The sequence below is a fragment of the Hyla sarda genome, chromosome 10, assembly GCF_029499605.1.
Source record: "Hyla sarda isolate aHylSar1 chromosome 10, aHylSar1.hap1, whole genome shotgun sequence".
Classification (NCBI taxonomy): Eukaryota; Metazoa; Chordata; class Amphibia; order Anura; family Hylidae; genus Hyla; species Hyla sarda.
Genome location: NC_079198.1, coordinates 91,435,875 through 91,461,503, shown reverse-complemented (window position 1 = coordinate 91,461,503; position 25,629 = coordinate 91,435,875).

Below are 25,629 nucleotides of genomic sequence, written 5' to 3'. Positions count from 1 at the left end.
GTAATTTGTCACTACCAAAAAATAATACTATAAGGAATTGCTAGACACAACAGCTTTGGAGAGATAGTCAATAGAGATGAGCAAATATTGGAAAAATTCAATTCTGCCCGAATTTATTTGTGGTGAATTGCTATTAAAAACGGCTATTTCTGGCGTACAGAGAGCCTCAATAGGGGTGCAGAACACTTTGAGGAGACCACATGGTGGCACAGTGACACAGCCTGGAGGTGGCAGCAGCATGAGGAGACCATAATCTGGCAGAATGACAAAGCCTGGAGTTGGCAGCAGCATAGGAGACCATATAGTGGCTGAATGACACAGCCTGGTGTTTATGTCAGAAAGAGGAGACCATATAGTGGCTTAATGACACAGCATGGAGTTGCAGGCTGAAGTATGAGGAGACCATAGAGTGGCTAAATGACACAGCCTGGAGGTGGCGTAAGCATGAGGAGACCATATAGTGGCTGAATAACATAGCCTGAAGGTGGTAGAAGCATGAGGAGACCATATAGTGGTTGATTGACACAGCCTGAAGTTGGCGGCAGCAAGAGGAGACCATATAGTGGCTGAAGGACACAGCCTAGAGCTGGCATCAGCATGAGGAGAGCATATGGTGGCAGAATGAGACAGCCTGGAGCTGGCATCAACATGAAGAGAACATATGGTGGTAGAATAAGACAGCATGGAGCTGGCATCAGTATGAGGAGAACATATGGTGGCAGAATGAGACAGCCTGGAGCTGGCATCAGCATGAGGAGAACATATGGTGACAATGTAAGACAGCTTGGAGCTGGTATAAGCATGAGGAGTGCAGATGGTGGCAGAATGACCCAGCCTGGAGGTGGCAACAGCCTGATAATACCATAGGGCCTCACAGTTGAAAAGATTAAATATATTTTTATCAGCCTGGAGGTGGCATCAGCAGCATCAGGAGTCCTGAACGTGACCCGGTGACAGAGTGGGGCGGTGGGTGGCAATACCAGTACCCGGTGACAAAGGTGGGGAAAAAAAAGAACTTGGCATCAGATGTGTGGCATCAGGTGGGTGACAGGATCAGAATAGTAGCTGAGGTAGGTAAGCAGAGTATTCAGGATATGCATTTCGTAAAACAACTTTTAATAATATTCTTAGGATAATATATATATATATATATATATATATATATATATATATATATACACACAATTTTCTTTTTTTTTAACAAAAGGAAAGGTATGCGAAAAACACCATGTGGCACCTATACCACCAAGTTTTGATGTGATGCAAAGACCTCTAAAAGGTGGAAGGGAACAACCTATGGTCCATTGTAACCGGTGGGGGTAAAAACTTCCCCTGTAAGGCCCTATTCTCACACTATTAATTCCTTTCTTGGCAAGTGTTACTCACCCTAAAAAAGTGAACCACAGTATCGGCACCAAGCAAGTACAAATAAAAGGGATATAACAGCGCTGTCCACAACCAGGTAGTAGGAATGACTAATTTATAAAACGCGTTTAAAGAAAGATCTGTCCTCTTCTTCAGACATATTAAAATGGGTCAATCTCGAACAATATAGACATAGGTAACACACATGTGACCGGAAATGACATCAAATAGCAACAAGCAGTAAAAATACAGGTATATATCCATAAAAGTCAATTATTAACATGCATATGCAGCATTCAATATGTGGGCCGTACAGTTCAATCTGTACATGCCCACATGAATAAACGCAGTCATAATATTAAAAAGAATCTTATCCAACATAATGACCCTCATTTACTAACAGGATCCCAACACTTTTTGTCAGGTTTTGCGCCAGAATTTGCGCCAGAATTTGCGCCAGAATCTGGTGAACAACCCGACAAAATCAAAATCCCTCAGAGTTAAAAAAAAATCCCTACAAAAGGGGCATTTTTCCCGACAAAAGGGGCGTGTTCCTGACAAAAAGAGAAAAAACCCTCCGAGTGTGAAGAAAACTCACAGGAAAACCTGTGAGTTTTGCTTCACAGAAACTCGACAGCTCTGAGCTGTCGTGAAATTACTCAAAACGGAGTAAATCCTGCTACCCCCAGAATGGAACAGGGTCTGTTCCATGTTGGGGTAGTAGTAGAGGGGCTGAGGGATTGATCGTACCGGGTCTCACTTCTGAGACCCGATCCGATCAAAAGTTATTAAGCAGGGAAGCGGGCGGCATGTTCCGATCCCCTGCAATGTACTGTAAACTTTAATTTTTAAAGTCCCCACCAGAAGCCCTGAATGGCCGGGACCGAGGAGCCAATCAGGGCTCCTGGCAGAGCTTTAATATATAGAAGCGCTGTGGTGGGCAAAGATGTATAGAATCGCTGGGGGGTATATATCTGGCCCCTCCAGCTTTTCTATATATCTTTCCCCCTGCTGCGCTATATCAAACTTAGTGGCCGCTGTGCTTGAATAAATGTACTGCCCCCCCAGCGCTATTATATATCTATACTGACCCCCGCTGTGCATATTTATATATATACTGACCCCCCCCCCCCCAAGCTGCGCATATTAATCTTCATCTTCTCCCTCCCTTGGCTGCCAATGAATGAAAACTCTATTAGCAGGGGAGCGGAGGGCTGCTGCCCGCTCTCGCTGCTAAGTGTTTGTCATTCATAGCGGGCAGCAGCTGCATATCATGCTGTGGGGGTCAGACATATGGATATATGTCTGACCCTCACATCATACATATACAAATGCCGGCTCACCGCTATGAATGACAAGTAAGCTATAAGCAGCAGTGCAAGCCTCCCTGCTCTGCTTTACTTGTCATTCATAGCGGTGAGCCGGCACCTGTATATATAGATGCTGTGAGGGTCAGACATATATCCATATGTCTGACCCCCACAGCATGATATGCAGCTGCTGCCCGCTATGAATGACAAAGTCTTAGCAGCGACAGCGGGCAGCAGCCCTCCGCTCCCCCGCAAATAGAGTTTTCATTTATTGGCAGCCAGGGGAGGGAGAAGATGAAGATTAATATGTGCAGCTTGGGAAGGTCAGTATATATATAAATATGCACAGCGGGGGTCAGTATATGCGCAGCAGGGGTCAGTATAGATATATAATAGCGCTGGGGGGGCAGTACATTTATTCAAGCACAGCGGCCACTAATTTTGATATAGCGCAGCAGGGGGAAAGATATATAGAAACGCTGGAGGGGCCAGATATATACCGCCCCAGCGATTCTATACATGTTTGCCCACCACAGCGCTTCTATATTAAAACTCTGCCAGGAGCCCTGATTGGCTCCTCGGTCCCGGCCATTCAGGGCTCCTGGTGGACTGGTGGGGAATTTAAAAATGAAAGTTTACAGTACATTGCAGGGGATCGGAACATGCCGCCCGCTCCCCTGCTTAATAACATCTGATCGGATCGGGTCTCAGAAGTGAGACCCTGTGCGATCAATCCCTCAGCCCCTGTACTACTACCCCCAACATGGAACAGACCCTGTTCCATGATGGAGGTAGTAGTACAAGCACTAATGTAGTCAGAATTTGCAGAGACTTTTTTCTGTCGCACAGAATACATTTTGTGCGACAGAAAAAAAATTGCGACAGAAAGAAAAGGAAATTGGGCAACAGATGAGTAAATCACAAGGGAAAAAAAAGACGAGTACACTGAAAAAAAAAAACCTAACCGACACTCCAGTCATTGTAAATGAGGGCCAATGTCTCTCGACACATTATGTCTTTGCATAACAGAAATCCAAATTGCAATAAATTATGCATTTTAGAAAGTACATCATTGGAATGTCCTGACTGGTATCAGAGGCTGGTCATTTGGGAGTCTTTTTGGATCTTCAAATTAAACACATTATGGCTGAGGGTGCTTAATGAAATGATTGAGAAAACTGTAAAATAATCATGTTTGTTTTTTGCTATTTTCTGCATTTTTATATTGATTTATATTTATATATACCTGTATTTTTACTGCTTGTTGCTATTTCATGTCATTTCCAATCACATGTGTGTTACCTACGTTTATATTGTCCAAGATTCATCCATTTTAACGTGTCTGAAGAAGAGAACAGAAGGTCCTTGAAACGCGTCACATGTTTAATAAATTAGTCGTTTCTACTATCTGGTTGAGGACAGTGCTGTCATATCCCTTTTATCCGTACTTGCTTGGTGCTGATATTGTGGTTCATTGTTTCACCCATACTGATGTGAGAGTGGGATAAAGCTGCAGTCCCAAATGGATTCCACATAACCTTTGCAATCTGTGAGGATCTATACAATATTTAGCTTGCATGAGTGTTGTGCCTCTTGGATCGCACAACACAATCTGGTGAGTCCTTTTTTACCTAGGGGCCGGTAACCAGTCAAACATTCTTCACAATGGAGCACTCTGTGCTTATATTTTAATCTCTCGCCATAAAAAGGGCAGCCCTACACAGGAACCTCTGCCTTTTTTTCCACCTACAAACACTGCCATGTCCCATGGTTTTTAGGTGGAAATAGGGATTAGTTCTTGTGTGGGGCCGCCCTTTTTAAGACGAGTAACACTTTTCTTGAAAAGGTGGAAGGGAACAACATATTGTCCATTGTAGCAGGTAGGGCAAAAACTTCCTCTGTAAGGTCCTACTCTTGCCCCATTAATTCCCTTCCTGGCAAGTGTTACTCGTCCTAAAAAGGGCGGCCCCACACAGGAAACTCTCCCTATTTCCATCTAAAAAACTTGGTAAATGGCAGTGTTTTTTAGGTGGCAATAGAGAGAGGTTCCTGTGTGAGGGTGACCTTTTTTAGGGCGAGTAACACTTGCCAAGAAGGAAATTAATAATGCGAGAGTAGGGCCTTACAAGGGAAGGTTTTTCCCCCCACTGGTTACAATATGTTGTTCCCTTCCACCTTTTAGAAGTCTTTGCATCACATCAATACTTGGTGGTGTAGGTGGCACATGGTGTTTTTTTACACACCTTTCCTTTTCTTAGATGTAAAAAAAATTATATATTATATATATATATATATATATATATATATATATATATATAGGGGGGGGATATTTATCAAAGGATTTAGACAGGTTTTTCCCATCTAATTTTGTCGCGCAGAAATTTGCAGTCTAAATATGTGCGACTTTTCTGCAACTTTTGCTTTAGAGGATTTTAGACGGAAAAATGCATTGGTGCTGAATTTATCAAAAGCAACTTTTCAGCCACAAGTCGCATCGTCTGAAAGTACGCTGAAATGTCAGACCATGCTGGAGCAAGTTTAAATACAGTCTAAACCTTAGATCCCGAAGTCAGTGCGCAGAATTTATCAAGAGCCTTGCAACTTTTGATAAATTAGGCGCACAATAGACCAGCCTAACCCTCTGTAGTTTGGTCTATATTGATGCGGGACATAGACAGCTTTGATAAATATCCCCCATAGTGTCCTAAGAAAAGTTAAGTTTTAGCTCATGCATATCCTCAATAATTATTTGTCGTCTAATGCGGAGGAATTTCTGTAACTGGGGAGCAGCACCTTAAATATGTTGTGCACTATCCATATTTGTGAAATGTTGTTGTGGCACATTGGTCAATCTACTCTGATGCATCAAGCATTGTTGGGTGGAAATCCTAGCTGATCCATGCCTGATTCATCTTTACAAAGGTCAGTCTCTCCACATTTTTTGTGGACAGATGAGTTCTCCTTGGGGTTTCTATGGCCCTGCAGCACTAAACACCCGCTCTGATGGCACACTACTGGGTGGGCAGGACAGCTTTTCCAGGGCAAACTCTACTAGTTGCGGCCAAAAATCAAGTTTGGCTGCCCAGAAGTCCATCGGATCTGTGTATTGACAGGGTCATGCCACCACCTGCTGGTTCAGGTCCTGCTCCAGGTCTGCCAGCTACTGATGAGTTGCTTCACTATGCGGGTGAAGAAAGCTACTCATCAGTGACTGTAGACTCAGGCTGCTGATGGAGCCGGTACTGATCCTGCTACCCCACCCCTCCCCAGCAGCCATGGCAGTGGAAGGTAAGCGCAGAGGGCCCCTAGAGTCAGACCTGCGAAAGGATGGAGGATGGCACAGATAGGCATCGGCCAACTGACTACATAAGATGTCTCCGTAGTAGGTCAGTTTGTCCTCCCTCTCAGTGGGTATACAAAAGACCCCCATTTTGTGGCGGTAGTGGAGTTCCAATAAGTTGGAGAGCCAGATGTCATGCCCCCACAGGGCTCTTGTGGCCGTGAGATGTAGCCGCCATGTCTCCAGTGCCCTGACAAGCCAACAATTTCAACATGTGTTGTAGTAAATGAAGCAGTGGAATGACGTAGTTCATCCCATAATCCTGGCGGCTGACTAATAATGGGGTTTTCTCAAAGGCCTGAGCAAACGACAGGTGTCACGTATGAGCTGCCACTAGTTGACATTAAAGTTACACAGGGGAGTTAGCCTATCCACTTGGATCATCAAGAAATCGGTCCAATATATGGAAAGTTGAATTCCAATGTGTGGAAACGTTGCAAATTAGACTATGTTGGGGGATACCATTCTGACGCTGAAGCTCAGGGTGGGCTTTGCGGTGTACGAGTGGCTGAAGTGCATGCAAAGTTTCCTTCTCATTGTTAGGATGTCTTGCAGATGGGGGAACACTTAAGGAACCGCTTGATAACCAGATTGAACAAGTGTGCCATGCAGGGCGCAGGGCTCAGGCTTTCTTGTCGCAGAGCAGACAAGATGTTCTTCCCGTTGTCGGTCACCATGGTTTTCATTTCCAGTTTTTGTGGGGTAAGCCATGATTCGATTTCTTGATGAATTACTTTTAGCAGTTACTCCCTTGTGTTACTCCATTCACCAAGGCAAAGTGAGACTTGTCTGTGCAGTGGACACGGTGGAGGATGAGGAGGCAGAGTCGCACACTGTCACAGGACCAACATCCTGAGTGTGTGGAGGCAGAAGCAGCGTGACCTGACTAAGTTGCTGTTGTGGCTCTGCAGGAACCACATTCAGCCAGTGGGCCATAAAGGTCATGTCTCTGACTGTAGTTACAGCTCCACACGTTGATGCTGCCATGCACTTTGGTACACACCGACAGGCTCAAGGGCTGGCCCACCTTCCGTTCCACAAAGTTGTGCAGGACTGATACTGCCTTTTTCACAAAGAAATGACGGCTTGGGACTCTTCACCTCAGCTCGGCACAAGCCATCAGTTCTCTGAAAGTTGCAGAATCCACCACTTGAATAGGGAGGGACCTGCTGCACATCAGCAACTTGGACAGGAACACGCTCAGCTTCTGCATCATTGGATGAGTATGCGCATACTGTTGTCTCTTGGACATGGCTTCGCCGATGGATTGCTTGCAGAATGACTGACTAGAAGTAGGAGGAGCAGGAGCATCTGGAGCGATATAAAATGGGTATGACACACAGCTCCCTTTGGCTGAGGTGGTGAAGCCTTGGCTGGCTAAAACAGGGAGGGGCGTGCCACTGGGTGATGCAGCAGGCTGGACCACCGCATCGGAGCCACCCTTCAACTTCTGCCAGGTTAACATCCTTCGGATGCTTGATGAAAAACTGCCACACCGCCGAGTAGTTGTTTTTTCTCCCAGCAGTCCGCTCTGATTGACTGTTACTGCCGCAAACTCCAGGAACCCTTGTTTCACTACCTCCCGGAAAGGTAGGCTGCTGCAAAGCAAGTGGTCTACCCTGGGCATGTTTGGCTCCAGACTTCCCACTACTGCCCCCATGCTTACTGCCAACCGTGCTACTGCCTTGCTGGCTAAGCTGTGGCCTTATGGGCAACCTGCAACCTTCTTCTCCTGATGATGATGAAGCCCCTTCTGCACCCGGCTCCATCATCATCAGTGTGATCGGCTTCATCATCATCATCGAGTTGTGTCTGCACGTCACTGATGTCCTCCACAGGTTCCTCAACAGTGTCTGCATCAGGAGCCTGAATTCTCGCAACACCACCTCCCACTTTTCTCATCACTACTTGTCCGCCTAGTGTTCACACATAGAAATCATCCCCAGTATGAGATTTATTCCTCAGCCCCTGCAGTCTATACATCCCCAGCCCTGCACTTTGTCATCCTTCCGTTCAGTGAACACAGAGCTCAGGGAGGCGATGAGGAGGAGTGTACTTCCTCTCTCTTATCTTCTCTGTCTTCTTTCTCCTGTGCAGACCTGCGTCCTCTGAAGACAGAGCAGAGGGAGGGGAGATGAGGAGCCCTGTATGTCCTCTCTCCCCCTGCTTTGGCTTCTTTCTCTCATGCAGACTTGCGACCTCCGGGAGGGGGAGATAAGGCGGCATGGCTTATTTCTCTCATGCAGACCTGCATCCTGACTTCGCTCCCCCCAGCTATTCATAAGCTAGGCGTGAAAGAAGCCACTCAGTCACGGAAACAAAGAACAGAGAAAAAAAAAGCCCTGACAAGTTGTCCACAGCCTAATCCTAACATGGCCGACGCCGTGGAAGACAGTAAGAGATCCAATGCTGAACTACAGAACTTCCTGGTCCACAAAAAGGTACATTCTACACAAACATGTAACACATGTCAATTGCAAAAAACATGAACATTAAAAGAAGATGCAATATAGCAAAAATTCTTAACCACCGGAGTACCCCTTTAAATAATTGATGACAGCAGATGGGTTGCTGGTCGAGACACGACCACTAGCTGATACGTGGAGCTCAGGCCTCTCGCTGCGACTCCTGCTGCCACTCTCCCCTAGTCTGCTGCGACCTCTGCCTGCATATGTGAGGGGAGGACAATACACTCCACTATGCTTAAAACAGTATTTGTCTACAACTTCCGTATTTGTCTACAACTACAACTAGGCGTGAAAGAAGCCACTCAGTCACGGAAACAAAGAACAGAGAAAAAAAAAGCCCTGACAAGTTGTCCACAGCCTAATCCTAACATGGCCGACGCCGTGGAAGACAGTAAGAGATCCAATGCTGAACTACAGAACTTCCTGGTCCACAAAAAGGTACATTCTACACAAACATGTAACACATGTCAATTGCAAAAAACATGAACATTAAAAGAAGATGCAATATAGCAAAAATTCTTAACCACCGGAGTACCCCTTTAAATAATTGATGACAGCAGATGGGTTGCTGGTCGAGACACGACCACTAGCTGATACGTGGAGCTCAGGCCTCTCGCTGCGACTCCTGCTGCCACTCTCCCCTAGTCTGCTGCGACCTCTGCCTGCATATGTGAGGGGAGGACAATACACTCCACTATGCTTAAAACAGTATTTGTCTACAACTTCCGCAGGTGTGTACTTTTGGCTGGCCTTTCACAGTAACTAGGCCCTTAAGACTTTAACAGGAACAAAATGGTACACCACGTGGATGTACGTACGTGGTGTGCACTTATGAGGGGAGTACAAAATGCTCCACTACACTTAAAACAGTATTTGTCTACAACACCAGCAGGTGTGTACTTTTGGCTGGTCTTTAACAGCAACTAGGCCTTTAAAGAGGTACTCCACTGGAAAATATATATTTTTTAAATCAACTGGTGCCAGAAAGTTCAACAGATTTGTAAATTACTTTTATTACATCTTAATTCTTCCAGTACTTATCAGCTGCTGTTATAATCCACAGGAAGGAGGAACTGTCACCTCTGTCCATTTTAGGAACTGTCCAGAGCAGGATACGTTTTCTATGTGAATTTTCTCCTATTATGGATAGTTCCTAAAATGGACAGATGTGTCAGCAGAGAGCACTGTGGTCAGGCAGAATGGAAAGAACTTCCTGTGGATCATAACAGCAGCTGATAAGTACTGAAAGTATTAATATTTTTTAATAGAAGTAATTTACAAATCTGTTTAACTTTCTTGCACCAGTTGATTAAAAAAAAACCATGTTTTCCAGTGGAGTACCCCTTCAAGACTTTAACAGGAACAAAATCGTACACCACCTATGTACGCAAAGGTTACACTTAATAGAGGACAATACGCTCCACTACGCAACCTGTCTTAGACACTAATAGCGGGTGCTTTTAGTGCTCTGCTCCCCCTAACTGGCTGACTACTATTAGCTTTTTAGTTGTTTACACACCAGTGCTGCAGCACACAGTCGCTGTGTAGTACACCCAAAATTGCACTTTCTCCATTCCCTGTCAGTGCTTCTAGGCTGGATTTTGGCTTGAGGTGAATGGCTGCTTTAAAAAAAGCTTTTCTGTGCAACACACACTCCTCTCTGTCCCTCTCTCTCTCTCTCTCTCTCTCTCTCTCTCCAATAAAACACTGATGTGACTGGCTGCAAGATGGCCGACGATTATATAAGGCCGTAACATCACAGGGGAGGCTGGCTGCTGATAGGCAGCATGTGATTCAGGATCATCCCGCCTACCCGTCTTCCCACATTCCCAGAGTTCCTTGCCCCATGTCCTGACGTGTGGAGCTGCCATCTTAGATGCCTTGGAGCCTAGACCGCACTAAGTGGAGTTTAGTGAAGCAATTTGTGCGATCGAATCGTAGCGATATTTGGATTCATTGTGAAGCAAATTTTTTTTGAAATTCTTAACAAATTCGGATTCCTTGGTAAAGTTTCCTGTGTGAATTTTTTTGGGGGAAATTCGGTGGATCGACCAAATAGAATTTTTCAAAAATTCGATCATCTCTAGTAGTTACAACAATTAATCTTAATTATTTACAAAAACACAAAAGTGTACAAGTTGTTTGCACTTAAAAATAAAGCAGTTCAAACCTGAACCACTTCCACAACCGGAGGGGCTCGTGAACCCCTACTAAGGGGCACCTGAATTGTCAAAACAACTAAGATCTAACTGTTCCACAAGGTAAAAAGCATTCATGGGCACAGTGACAATAAATGCTAAGATAAACAACAATAAAAATCACTGAAACACTAAAACGTAACATTTATTATATAGTACCATTAAAATCAGTTCCAAATGGTCTGATGCCATCAACAAAGCACCAGATGGTACCATATAATAAATGCTGCACAAGAACCACAATAGGTATCAAGATTGCAGACTTACATGACAAATAAAGTTAATCCTTATTCCAGTCAGCATACAAAATTATATACAGCGTGTCAGATAAAATCAAATAGTTCTGTAAGGATCAATAGATTTTATGACCATATAAAAAATACCAATGGTGTGGATAGCCTGTATGAATTGCGGAAAATTAATGCAATTCATATGACCTGAGCTGACAAATAAAAATTAACCCCAGTTCTTTGCTTCAAGCTCTTTTATCTAGCGTAGTTTATATAAAGAGATGAGCGAACTTTTGAAAAATTCGATTTCGCCGATTTGCCAAATTTTTCTAAAAACTTTGTTTCGTTCCAAATTTATTTGTGGTGAATCTATATTAAAAATGGCTATTTCTGGACTACAGAGAGCCTCAATAGGGGTATAGAACACTTTGATTTGTTCTAACAATATGGAGTGTGCTGGGGTAGTGAAATAATACTGTTATTCAGTATAACATGCAGATTACCAGCATCACTTTTAGAATCACTGCTGCAGAGCGGCACAATGACAGAGCCTGGAGGTAGCATCAGTATGAGGAAACCATATGGTGGCTGAATGACACAGCTTGGAGGTGTTGGCTGCATGAGGAGACCATATAGTGGCTGAATGACACAGCTTGGAGGTGTTGGCAGAATGAGGAGACCATATAGTGGCTGAATGACACAGCGTGGAAGTGTTGGCAGCATGAGGAGACCATATAGTGGCTGAACGACACAGCATGGAGGTGTTGGCAGCATTAGAAGACCATATAGTGGCTGAATGACACAGCTTGGATGAGGCTGAAGCATTAGGAGACCATATGGTGGCAGATTTGATTCGCTCATCCCTAGTAGTCAATTCTGAGCAGAAATTAGAAAATTAAAGTCTCAAATACCTAAAAGAGGAGCTAGGTTTAACCTCTTAATGACACAGGACGTAAATGTACATCCTGGTGAGGTGGTACTTAACGCATCAGGACGTACATTTACGTCCTAAGCATGACCGCGAGCATCGGAGCGATGCCCGGATCATGCGAGGCAGGTCCCGACTGCTGATCACAGCCAGGGACCCGCCCGTAATGGCAGACATCCGCGATCCCGCGGATGTCCGCCATCAACCCCTCAGATGCCGTGATCAATACAGATCACGGCATCTGCAGCATTGCGGTCATTAAAATGGATGATCGGATCGCCCGCAGCGCTGCCGCGGTGATCCGATCATCCAGAATGGCAGACGGAGGTCCCCTCACCTGGCTCCGCTTCCTTCCCGACGTCTTCTGCTCTGATCTGCCTTCCCGCAGACCAGAGCAGAAGATGACTGATAACCCTGATCAGTGCTATGTCCTATAGAACAGTATTAGCAATCGAATGGTTGCTATAAATAGTCCCCTATGGGGACTATTAAAGTGTAAAAATAAAAGTAAAAAAATGTGAGAACCCCCCTCCCCCAATAAAAACGTAAATTGTCCCATTTTCCCTATTTCACCCCCAAAAAGTGTTAAAAATATTTTATATACATATTTGGTATCGCCGCGTGCGTAAAGATCTGAACTATTAACCCCTTAAGGACCAAGGACGTACCGGTACGTCCTTGGTCCTGCTCTTCTGATATAACGCGGGGTTACACAGTAACCCCGCGTCATATCATGGCGGGCCCGGCGTCATAGTGAAGCCGGGACCCCCCTCTAATAGCGCGCAGCGCCGATCGCGGCGCCGCGCGCTATTAACCCTTTAGCCGCGCGCTCAAAGCTGAGCCGCGCGGCTAAAAGTGAAAGTGAAAGTTCCCGGCTAGCTCAGTCGGGCTGTTCGGGATAGCCGCGGCTAATCGCGGCATCCCGAACAGCTGACAGGACAGCGGGAGGGCCCCTTCCTGCCTCCTCGCTGTCCGATCGCCGAATGACTGCTCAGTGCCTGAGATCCAGGCATGAGCAGTCATCCGGCAGAATCGTTCTCATAAGAAACCAGTGATCAACATAGAAGATCAGTGTGTGCAGTGTTATAGGTCCCTATGGAACCTATAACACTGCAAAAAAAAAGTGAAAAAAAAAAGTGAATAAAGATCATTTAACTCCTCCCCTATTAAAAGTTTGAATCACCCCCCTTTTCCAATAAAAAAAAAAACACAGTGTAAATAAAAATAAACATAAACATATGTGGTATCACCGCGTGCGGAAATGTCCGAATTATAAAAATATATCATTAATTAAACCGCTCGGTCAATGGCGTGCGCGCAAAAAAATTCCAAAGTTCAAAATAGTGCATTTTTGGTCACTTTTTATATCATTTCAAAATGAATAAAAAGTGATCAATAAGTCCTATCAATGCAAAAATGGTACCGTTAAAAACTTCAGATCACGGCGCAAAAAATGAGCGCTCATACCGCCCCATACACAGAAAAATAAAAAAGTTATAGGGGTCAGAAGATGACAATTTTAAACGTATTAATTTTCCTGCATGTAGTTATGATTTTTTCCAGAAGTCCGACAAAATCAAACCTATATAAGTAGGGTATCATTTTAATCGTATGGACCTACAGAATACATATGAGGTGTCATTTTTACCGAAAAATGTACTACGTAGAAACGGAAGCCCCCAAAATTTACAAAACAGCGTTTTTTTTTTCAATTTTGTCGCACAATGATTTTTTTTCCCGCTTCACCATAGATTTTTGGGCAAAATGACTGACGTCTTTACAAAGCAGAATTGGTGGCGCAAAAAATAAGCCATCATATGGATTTTTAGGTGTAAATTTGAAAGAGTTATGATTTTTTAAAGGCAAGGAGCAAAAAACGAAAATGCAAAAACGGAAAAACCTCCGGTCCTTAAGGGGTTAAAATAAAATGTTAATGATACCATATGGTGAATGGCGTGAACGTAAAAAAAAAAAAGTCCAAAATAGCTGGCTTTTTATAACATTTTATTCCCCCAAAAATTTATAAAAAATGGATTAAAAGTTTTATATAAGCAAATATGGTATCAATAAAAAGTAAAGATCACAGTGCAAAAAATTAGCCCTCATACCGCCGCTTATACGGAAAAATGAAAGAGTTATAGGTCTTCAAAATAGGGAGATTTTAAACGTACTAATTTGGTTAAAAAGTTAGCAATTTTTTTTAAGCACAACAGTAATAGAAAAGTATGTTATCATGGGTATCATTTTAATTGTATTGACCCAAAGAATAAAGAACACGTCTTTTTTACTGTAAATTGTACGGCAGGAAAAACGAAACCTTCAAAAATTTAATTTCACCACACAAATAGTATTTTTTTGGTTGCTCCATACATTTTATGGTAAAGTGAGTGATGGCATTACAACGGACAACTGGTCGCAGAAAACAAGCCCTCATACTAGTCTGTGAATGAAAATATAAAAGAGTTATGATTTTTTGAAGGCGAGGAGGAAAAAACTAAAAAGTAAAAATTAAACTGTCTGCGTCCTTAAGGCCCAAATAAGCTAAGTCCTTAAGGGGTTAAAGGGATACTCCGCCACTAGACATTTTATCCCCTATCTGGAGATCACATTTATATTCAGAATGCCGATTATGGGCAGCCGTGGCCCATTCATGTTTATCGGAGGGGGCGTGATGGCTGAGGTCGAATGACTGGGAGAGGGACTGAGGAGGTGTGACGGCTGAGGTCAAGCAATCAATCTCTGGGCCTTAGGATAGGGGATAAGTTGCCCAGGGGCGGAGTACTGTTTTAACTACCAAAAAAAGCTCCAAAGAAGGTCTGAAGCTCTTAACTGTCAATTGGCATAAGAACATAGGGGGGGGGGGGGGGCACACCTTTTTTTTTGTGTGCTGGTAATGTGTAGGAGCACCAAATTTATTAAATAGTCACAGGGCATTTGATAAAATTTGTGCAGGCAAACATTTTCTGAAATTTCACTATTCACAAACATCACAAAGTCAAGCTAAGTCTGGGCTGGTGTATTTTTGCCATTTTTACCACTACATTAGACTAACCTTAACAGTAGGTCTATATACACTTTAACCCCTTAAAGGGGTACTCCGCCCCTAGACATGTTATCCCCTATCCAAAGGATAGGGGATAAGATGTCAGATCGCCGGGGTCCCACTGCTGGGGACCCCGGGGATCGCTGCTGCAGCACCCCGCTATCATTACTGCACAGAGCGAGATCGCTCTGAACGTAATGACGGGCAATACAGGGGCCGGAGCATCGTTACGTCACGGCTCCGCCCCTCGTGACGTCTCGGCCTGCCCCCGTCAATGCAAGTCTATGGGAAGGGGGCGTGGCAGACTTGCATTAAGGGGACGGGCCGTGATGTCATGAGGGGCGGAGCCGTGACGTAACGATGCTCCGGCCCCTGTATTGCCCGTCATTACGCACAGAGCGAACTCGCTCTGTGCAGTTATGATGGCGGGGTGCCGCAGCGGCGATCCCCGGGGTCCCCAGCAGCCGGACCATGGCGATCTAACATCTTATGCCCTATCCTTTGGTTAGGGGATAAGTTGCCAGGTGCGGAGTACCCCTTTAAGGACCAAGCCCAAGCCCTTAAGGACCAGGCCAATATTATTTTTGCTATTATTGTTTTTTCCTCCTCACCTACCGTATATACTCGAGTATAAGCCGACCCGAATATAAGCCGAGGCCCCTAATTTCACCCCAAAATCCCAGGAAAAGTTATTGACTCGAGTATAAGCCTAGGGTGGGAAATACATCATTCCCCCTGTCATCATCCAGACCCCCGTCATTAACACCCTCATCATCATCACCCTGTCATCATCCCCCCTTCATCATCACCGCCTGTCATCATCCCACACCCCCCCTTCATCATCCCCCTGTCATCATCCCACAACCCCCCTTCATCATCCCCCTGTCATCATCCCACACCCCCCCTTCATCATCCCCTTGTCATCGTCCCACACCCCCCTTCATCATCCCCTTGCCATCATCCCACCCCCCCCTTCATCATCCCCCTGTCATCATCCCACACCCCCCCCCTTCATCATCCCCCTGTCATCATCCCACACCCTCCCTTCATCATCCCCTTGTCATCATCACTGCTTGTCAATGTCTGATACAGTGGTCTTCAACCTGCGGACCTCCAGATGTTTCAAAACTACAACTCCCTGCTAGCCCGGGCAGCCATCGGCTGTCCGGGCTTGCTGGGAGTTGTAGTTTTGAAAAATCTGGAGGTCCGCAGGTTGAAGACCACTGCGGCCTTCGACATCATCCAGCCCCCCCACCCTCTCACCCCCTTTAGTTCTGTACTCACCTCCACTCGGCGCTGGTCCAGTGCTGCAGGACTGTCCGGTGGGGAGGTCGTCCGGTGGGATAGTCGTTCTGGGCTGTCCATCTTCACCGGGGGGGGGGGGGGCCTCTTCTCCACGCTTCGGGCCCGGAATAGAGGCATTGCCTTGACGACGCAGAGGGACGTTGCTAATGAACGTCCCTGTGCATAGTCGTCAAGGCAACGTGACTATTCCGGGGCTGGGCCCGAAGTGCGGAGAAGAGGCCCCCCCCGGTGAAGATGGACAGCCCGGAACGACTATCCCACCGGACGACCTCCCCACCGTACAGTCCTGCAGCACCGGTCCAGCGCACCCTAACATCCCGCCGAGCGGAGGTGAGTACAAAACTAAAAGGGGTTGGGGGCCTGGATGATGTCTCCGCCCTCAGTGGTCTTCAACCTGCGGACCTCCAGATGTTTCAAAACTACAACTCCCAGCAAGCCGGACAGCCGATGGCTGCCCGGGCTTGCTGGGAGTTGTAGTTTTGAAACATCTGGAGGTCCGCAGGTTGAAGACCACTGAGGGCGGAGAGTTCACTCGAGTATAAGCCGAGAGCGGTGGTTTCAGCACGAAAAATCGTGCTGAAAAACTCGGCTTATACTCGAGTATATACGGTACTAAAATCCATAACTCTTTTAGATTTTCATCTACAGACCCATATAAGGGCTTGTTTTTTGTGTGACCAATTGTACTTTGTAATGACTTCTCTCATTTTACTATAAAAATAATTTTTTTAGGGAGGAAGTTTCAATGAAAACCTAAATTTTTGCTCATTTTGGAGGGTTTTGTTTCCCTACTGTACACTTGCAAAACACAGTAAAAAATTACATGTTCTCTTTATTCTGTTGGTCAATACGATTAAAGTGATACCCATTGGCTGCATACTTTTCTATTATTATACCACTTTAAAAAATCTCAAACTTTTTGTACATATTCCTGTATATGTGGTGGTATGATGGCTCATTTTTTGCGCCATGATCTGTACTTTTTATCAATACCACATTTGTGTATATGAAACTTTTAAATCACTTGTTATATATATATATAAAACTTTTTTTATATAAAATGTGACAAAAAAGCATACATTTTGGACTTTTTTTTATTTTTTACGTTTACGCCGTTCACCATATGGGATCATTAACATTATATTTTCATAGTTTGGACATTTACGCATGTGGCAATACCAAATATATTTACACATTTTTTTAACGCTTTTTGGGGGTAAAATGGGAAAAAGGGACAATTTCCATTTTTATTGGGGCAGGGGATTTTTCACATTTGTTTTTACTTTTTATTTTTACATTTTGAAGTTTTTTTTAACACTTTTTATGTCCCCATAACAATCACTTGATTGCTAATACTGTTAAGTGCTATGCATAGGGCATAGCACTGATCAGTGTTATTGGCGATCTTCTGCTCTGGTCTGCTCGATCTCAGACCAGAGCAGAAGACCCCAGGTGACGGCCGAAGGCAGGTAAGGGGACCACCATCTTAGATGATCAGATCCCTGCAGCCCTGCCGCGGGGGATCCGATCATCTATTGAAACATGCGCATTGCCGCAGATGCCGTTATCTGTATTGATCAAAGCATCTAAGGGGTTAATGGAGGACATCAGCGAGATCGCTGATGTCCACCATTACCCACAGATGATGCAAGCACTGCTCCGATGCTTGCGGTGATACACAGGACATAAATGTACCACCGCACCAGGACGTACATTTACATCTGTGGTCATTAAGGGATTAAAAAAGAAACCAAAAAGTCACAAAAAATAGTCTGAGGTGCAATGTACGACAAATATGCACACAAAAAATGCTCTAAAGACAATGAGAAATGACCCCCCCCCCCCACCATAATTTGGCAAGTTTATCCTAAAGTCTGAAACAAAAATAGAAGATCCTCAGAAGGGTTTGAAAGATACAAAGTTTATCTGTTCACTCTCTCCTGATGTATATATACTGTAGGCTGAGCTCTACCACAGAGATGTATGTCAAGGGGTTCTATGACTAAGGCTGCTTTCACACTATAAAAATGCCTCCATTATAAATGCTGCTATAAAAACCCTGGAAATCGGCCGTTAAACAGCCGTTAGAAAATCCCATTATAGTCTATAGGATTTTTCTAATAGCCATTTTAATCTGTTATCGCCCGTTATTAATAACGGACATTATTTTGTGATGAACGGAAAAAATAGTGCATGCACTATTTCTGCAGTTACTATTGCCCATCACAAAACAACGGGCGTTATTAATAACGGGTGATAACGGCTTAAAACGACTATTGGAAAAATCCCTTAGACTATAATGGGATTTTCCAACAGCCGTTAGGGACTTTTTAATGGCCGTTTAACGGACGATTTTCAAGATTTTTATGACGGACGTTCATTACGGATGAATTTTTATAGTGTGAAAGGGGCCTAATGCATATGAAAGAGTGAAGTGGAGATAACCCTACCTTGTATCGATATGAAGCTAAAAGAGGCCAAAAAACTTAATATAGCAAAATCAATTTTCCCAAAATATCCAAACACAAAAATGTAACATTATAATCATTATTACTGAAATAATTCATGAAATAGGCTTGAACTGCTTTAACCCCTGTGTTGAATCGATTATTTCCTTAGTGCAATGCATGCCAAGCCAGAAGCGAATCATGAACACATGATTTAAAACACATAGACGGTGGGGAGCTAATTCTCTCTTCTTATTAACCTACTGAAGTCATTTCTGGTTCAGAATTCTTGCACACCACTAAGAATAATATTGTTATTGTGTTACTATAAACAAAGAGAATTTAGGTTGTTTAATTGTACTAAAGCCGTATGATGGGAAAGTTGAATTCCATATAAAATTTAAAGAGGCTGCAATCAAATACATATTGTAACGGAGCTGGATGTGCATCCTCTACCTGTGTGACTAATGACTCGGACCGTATTGGGGAGCGGAGTCTAAGGTGCCGCTTGTCTTCACCAGAGCCCACCGCAAAGCAGGACAGGCTTGCTGCGGCAGGCAACACCCAGGTCGCTACCCCCAACACGACTCGACCACACAGGTAACTGGGCAAGGCGAGGTACCGAAGGAAGAGGCAGTAGCGTAGTCAGCGTAGCAGAAGGTCAACCCAGGCGGCAAAGGTTCGTAGTCAAAAAAAGTAGTAGGAAGGTCTGGATACACGGGTATGGCAACAGGCAATAGGAACACTTTCTCTCAGGCAATAGGCACTGAAGATCTGGCAGGGAAGTGTGGGAGGTGCAAACAACTTATAATGTGGTGTCAGGTGTATTCACAAATTATGGGCGTACAGGCTCTTTAAATTTCAGAGCTCGAGCGTGTGTGCGTCCTAAGGGATGGAGATGCACGCGCCAGAGCTGAGAGACAGAATGAACTGCAGGAGCAGAGTGTGGTGAAAGACGGGCCGCTACTCACATGCGGGCGCGTCCCGCAATGAGAATCTTGGCCCCGCCGGCGGTCGGGGACATAAGGACACTGCGCTCACGGCCCGTGATTGTGGCTGGAGCGCAGTGTGTAACACATATGGATTTAAATTGCCCATGTTTAAAAAGTAAATAAATAATAATTTGACATTTCAAAAGTTTTCATTGGTTAGGGTCTCAGTGCTGATACCTTCACTGATCATTAAAATGAATAGGAAGAAGTGTACAATCTATTGGGCTGTGCAGTGAAGCAGGATGGAGACCACTACAAGACAGTAAGAGAACCAGTTTAATTAACTTGAATCTAAATAATACCTATAAAGAAACAAAACTATAAGAACTATAAACAGTAATTAAAGGGGTACTCCACTGGAAAACATTGTTTTTTTTTTTTTTTTTTTTTTAAATCAACTAATTCCAGAAAGTTAAACATATTTGTAAATTACTTCTCTTAAAAAATCTTAACCCTTCCAGTACTTATCATCTTCAGTATGCTCCACAGGAAGTTCTTTTCTTTTTGAATTTCATTTCTGTCTGACCACAGTGCTCTCTGCTGACACCTCTGTCCATTTTAGGAACTGTCAAGAGCATGATATGTTTGCTAGGGGATTTGCTCTTACTCTGGAAAGTTCCTAAAATGGAAAAAGGTGTCAGCAGAGAGCACTGTAGTAAGACAGAAAGGAAATTAAAAAAGAAAAGAACTTCCTCTGGAACATACAGCAACTGTTAAGTACTGGAAGGGTCATGATTTTTAAATAGAAATAAATGTCATATCTGTTTAACTTCCTGGCACGAGCTGATTTAAAAAAAAATTCCAGTGGAGTACCCTTTTAAGACTGTGAAATTGGGCAATGAAACAATTTATTGACTTTCACAAAAAAAGGGCATACTTTATGGCTTACTTAATGGGGTACTCCGGTGAAAACGTTTTTTTTTTTTTTTTTTTTTTTTTTATAAACTGGTGGCGGAAAGTTAAACAGATTTGTAAATTTCTTCTATTAACAAATCATAATCCTTCCAGTACTTATTAGCTGCTGAATACTACTGAGGAAATTATTTTCTATTTGGAAAACAGTGCTCTCTGCTGACATCACAAGCACAGTGCTCTCTGCTAACATCTCTGTCCATTTTAGGAACTGTCCAGAGCAGCATATGTTTGCTTTGGGGATTTTCCCCTACTCTGGACAAAGTTCTTAAAATGGACAGAGATGTCAGCAGAGAGCACTGTGGTCATGATGTCAGCAGAGAGCACTGTGTTCAAAAAAGAAAACAATTTCCTCTGTAGTATTTAGCAGCTAGTAAGTACTGGAAGGATTAAGATTTTTTAATAGAAGTAATTTACAAATCTGTTTAACTTTTTGGCACTAGTTGATTTAAAAAAAAGTTTTCCACCGGAGTACCCCTTTATCCTGTTGGGGACAACGGGTGTATGGGTATGCCCTTACACCCTCGTACTTAAGGACTAAGGGCGTACCTGTACATCCATGGGAATATCGGTCTCCACCGCGCGGCGGGCATGGACTGCACAGGAATCAGCAGGCATCCCATGCCGATCACCACAAATCGCCGGTGAATTCACACCAGCAATTTAAGGCAATTCCGGGTCATACTGGTCTCCGGTGACCTGGTGACCTGGAAAATTAGGGGGATCGGGGGTGTCCAAGACTCCCCCAGTCCCCCTGAAGGGAAAGGAGTGAGGTGGCAGAGGTGCCATCCCTCCCATCCCTGCTATTGGTCGGTCAGAAGCGACCGACCAATAGCAGATCGAGGGCGCGGGGGGGGGTAAAGTTTGGTTCCCCCACTCTGCCCACCCACTGTTGTCCGGGCAGAGCATGGGAACCGCCGGTGACCGGTGTCGGAGGTCACTTAATATCAGCGGTGGCAGCAGCGGGCAGTGATGACATGTGGCTCCCTGGTGTGGCGATGTCGTGCGGTTCCCTCGTGCAGAATACGGAAGCCGGTGAGTTGCCTAGCAAAATCTGGAGGGCTACAGTTTGAGACCACTATACAGTGGTCTTTAAACTGTAGCCCTCCAGATGTTGCAAAACTGCAACTCCCAGCATTCCCATACAGCTGTTTGGGCATACTGGGATTTGTAGTTTTGCAACAGCTGGAGGGCTACAGTTTGGAGATCACTGTGCAGTGGTTTCTAAACTGTGGCCCTTCAGATCTTACAAAATTACAAAACTCCCAGCATGCCCAACCAGCAAACAGCTGTCTCAGCATGCTGGGAGTTGTAGTTGCGTACCTCCAGCTGTTGCATAACCACATCTCTCAGCATGCCGTTCGGCGATCAGTACATGCTGGAAGTTGTAGTTTTGCAACAGCTGGAGGCACACTGGTTGGAAAATACTGAATTAGATAACAGAACGTAACTGAAGGTTTTCCAACCAGCGTGCCTCCAGCTGTTGCAAAAGTACAACTCCCAGCATGTACGATCTGTCAGTGCATGCTGGGAGTTGTAGCTTTGCAACAGCTGGAGGTCCCCCCCACCCCATGTGAATGTACAGGGTACATTCACACGACGGGTTTACAGTGCGTTTCCTGCTTCAAGTTTGAGCTGCGGCAATTTTCCTCCTAGCGGGGAAATCCACTGTAAACCCCTGCCAGTGGGAATGTACCCAAAAAACACTACACTATAAATACACTACACTAACACATAATAAAGGGAAAAACACTACATATACACCCCTTACACTGTCCCTCCATTAAAAATGAAAACTTATCGTACGGCAGTGTTTCCAAACCGACAGCCACTGACTGTCCAGGCAGGCAGGGAGTTGTAGTTCCTTAACATTTGGCCCTTTAGATGTTCCAGAACTACAACTCCCAGCATGCCTGGACAGTCTCAGCATGCTGGGAGTTGTTGTTTTGCAACATCTGGAAGGGCACTGTTTGGAGACCACTATACAGTGGTGTCCAAACTGTAGCCCTCCAGATGTCAATTCAAAGCATGCCAAGACTGTCCAGGCATGCTGGGAGTTGTAGTTCGGCAACATCTGGCCCTTCAGATGTTGCCGAACTACAACTCCCAGCATGCCCGACATGCTTGGAGTTGAAGTTTTGCAACATCTGGAGGACTACAGTTTGGAGACCACTACACAGTGGTCTCCAAACTGTTCTCCTCCAGGTGTTGCATAACTACTAACTACAACTCCCAACATGCCCTTCAGCTTTCTGGGCATGCTGAAAGTTGTAGTTTTGAAACAACTGGAGGCACACTGGTTGGGGAATATTGTCTGTTACCTAACTCAGTGTTTTGCAACCAGCTGTTGCAAACTACAACTCCCAGTATGCACTGACGGACCGTACATGCTGGGAATTGTAGTTTTGCAACAGCTGGAGGCACACTGGTACCAAAACACTGAGTTATGTAACAAACTCTCAGTGTTTTGAAACCAGCCAGTGTGCCTCCAGCTGTTGCATAACTATGACCCCTAGCATGCATGGGCAGCCAAAGGGCATGCTGGGAGTGTTAGTAGAATGCCTCCAGTTGTTGCATAACTACAAGTCCCAGCAGGCCCTTTGGCTGTACGTGCATGCTGGGGGTTGTAGCTTTTGCAACAGCTGAAGGCACACTGGTTGCAAAACACTGAGTTTGTTACCTAACTCAGTGTATCGCAACCCTTGTACCTCCTGCTGTAGCAAATCTATAACTCCCAGCATGCACTGACAGACAATGCATGCTGGGAGTTGTAGTTTTGCTACAGCTGGAGGCACATGGGTTGGGAAACACTGAGTTAGGAAACAGACAGTGGTGCAGAAACACTGTGGTAGTCTGTTACCTAACTCAGTGTTTCCCAATCCCAACCAGTGTGCCTCTAGCTGTTGCATAACTACAACTCCCAGCATGCATGGTCTGTCAGTGTATGCTGGGAGTTGTTGTTTTGCCCCCTCCCCCACATGAATGTACAGGGTGCATTTATTTAAGGTAAGTGTAGTGTAGTTTAGTGTAGTGTTTTTATGGTACATTCACATAGGCAGGGGTTTACAGCAAGTTTCCCGCTTCAATTTGGACTGCAGCAAATTTTTCGCTGCAGCGCAAACTCCAGTGGGAAACTCACTGTAAACCCCCGCCCGTGTGAATGTACCATAAAAACACTACACTAAACTACACTACACTTACCTTAAATAAATAGTAAAACACTACATATACACACACCCTTACACTGTTGCCCCCCCCACCAAATAAAATTAAAAACCATTTTGTACAGGGTGCCTCCAGCTGTTGCAAAATAACAACTCCCAGTATTGCTGGACACCCATTGACTGTCCAGGCATTTTGGGAGTTTTGCAACAGCTGGAGGCACCCTGTTTGGGGAAAACTGACCTACAGTATTTTTTGTGGCGAAGGCAAGTGTAAACCCCTATGAAAATCCCTAATTTAGGCCTAATTTCAAGGCAACAGTTTAAGGCAACAAATGGGGTATTTCTGTACTCAGGAAAAATTGCGCTACAAACTTTTGGGGGCTTTTTCTCCCTTTACCCCTTATGAAAATGTAAAGTTGGGGTCTACACCAGCATGTTAGCGTAAAAAAAAAAAAAAATGACACTAACATGCTTGTGTTGCCCAATACTTTCATTTTCATAATAGGTAAAAGGATAAAAAGACCCCCCAAAATTTGTAACACGATGTATGGAAATACACCATATGTGGGCATAAAATGCTCTGCAGACACACAACATGGCTCAGGAGTGAGAGCGCACTATGCACATTTGAGGCCTAAACTGGTGATTTGCACAGGGGTTGCTGCTGGTTACAGCGGTTCTGACATAAACACAAAAAAATAAATACCCACATGTGACCCCATTTCAGAAACTACACCCCTCACGTAATGTAACAAGGGGAATAGTGAGCCTTAAGACCCAAAAGGTGTCTGACTGATTTCTGGAACAGTGGTCCGTGAAAATGAAAAATTAAATTTTTCATTTGCACGGCCCACTGTTACAAAGATCTGTCAAAGGCCAGTGGAATGTAAATGCTCACTATACCCCTTGTTACATTCCGTGAGGGGTGTAGTTTCTGAAATGGGGGTCACATGTGGGGGGGGGGGGTTCACTGTTCTGGCACCATGGGGGCTTTGTAAACGCACATGGCCCAAGACTTCTATTCCAACCAAATACTCTCTCCAAAATTCCATTATCGCTCCTTCCCTTCCGAGCATTGTAGTGCACTAAAAGAGCACTTTACATCCACATATGAGATATTTCCTTACTCGAGAGATGGGATTACAAATTTTGGGGGACATTTTTACCTATTACCCCTTGTAAAAATGAACGATTTGGGGTAAGATCAGCATTTTAGTAAAAAAAAAAAAAAAAAAATTCATTTTCACATCCAACTTCAACCCAAAGTCGTCAAACACCTGTGGTGTGTAAAGGCTCACTGTACCCCTTGTTACATTCCTTGAGGGGTGTAGCTTCCCAAATAGTATGCCATGTGGGGTGTTTTTTGCTGTTCTGGCACCATGGGGGCTTCCTAAATAAAACATGCCCCCCAAAAACCATTTAAGCAAAATTCACTTTCCAAAAGCCCAATGTTGCTCCTTCCCTTCTGAGCCCTCTAGTGCACCAGCAGATCACTTTGCATCCACACATGAGGTATTTCCTTACTCGAGAGAAATGGTGTTTCAAAATTTTAGGACATTTTCACCTATTACCCCTTGTGAAAATGAAAAATTTGGGGTAACATCAGCATTTTTGTGAAAAATGTTTTGTTTTCATTTTCACGTCCAACCCCTGTGGGGTGTTAAGACTCACTGCACAACTTGTTATGTTCCTTGAGGGGTGTCGTTTCTCAAAAGGTATGCCATGTGTTTTTTTCCCGCTATTTTGCACCATAGGGACTTCCCAAATGCGACATGCCCCGCAAAAACCATTTCAACAAAATTCACTCTCCAAAATCCCATCGCTCCTTCCCTTCTGAGCCGTCTAGTGCAATCACAGAGAACTTTACATCCACATATGAAGTATTTCCTTACTCGAGAGAAATTGGGTACACAAGGGGCCTAATAAC